A 716-nucleotide genomic window follows, 5' to 3' on the forward strand; every position below is an offset into this window, starting at 1 on the left:
AAGAAGTTATCAACATAGCGTTTTGGAAGCAGTGGCTTTTCCTTGGTGAGGGCCTTTCAGGTTGTGTCGATATATGGACTCCGTTTTACTGTGGATATAGACACTTTTGTACAGTTTTCCTCCCAGAATCCTTCACAAAGTCTTTTGCATGTTGATTCTGGAGTTGAGTTGCACTATTTCAGACCCTATGTACGTTCATCATCTGGAGGACAGAACCGCTTCCTTCCTGAGCAGCTATGATGGTCCTGTGTCCCTTTGGTAGTCTAGTTTATTGACCTATGCGTACTATTGTTTGTACAGTGAACAATGGTTCCTTCAAATGCGTTGGAAATTCTCCCAAGATGAACCACAGACATTGTGGAGGTTCTACAATCTTTATTTCTGAGGTCTTGGCTGATTTCTTTTATTTAACCCCAAATGTCAAGCAAGACGGCACTGAGTTTGAAGGTAGGCTTGAATACATCCACAGGTACACCTCCAATTGTGTCAATTAGCCATTAAAGCTTCTAAAAACATGACATCATTTTCATGGAAATTTCCCAGTGTTTAAAGGCCACAGATCATACTTAGTGTATGTAAACCTCTGTACCACATCGAATGATGATTATTGTAAATTCTGTCAAATTTTGGAAATTACTTGTCATGCCCAAAAGTAGATGTCCTAACCGACTTGCCAAAACTATAGTTTGTTACAAGAAATTTGTGGAGTTGGTTGT

This window comes from Salvelinus sp. IW2-2015, unplaced genomic scaffold, assembly GCF_002910315.2.
Source record: "Salvelinus sp. IW2-2015 unplaced genomic scaffold, ASM291031v2 Un_scaffold5109, whole genome shotgun sequence".
Taxonomy (NCBI): Eukaryota; Metazoa; Chordata; class Actinopteri; order Salmoniformes; family Salmonidae; genus Salvelinus; species Salvelinus sp. IW2-2015.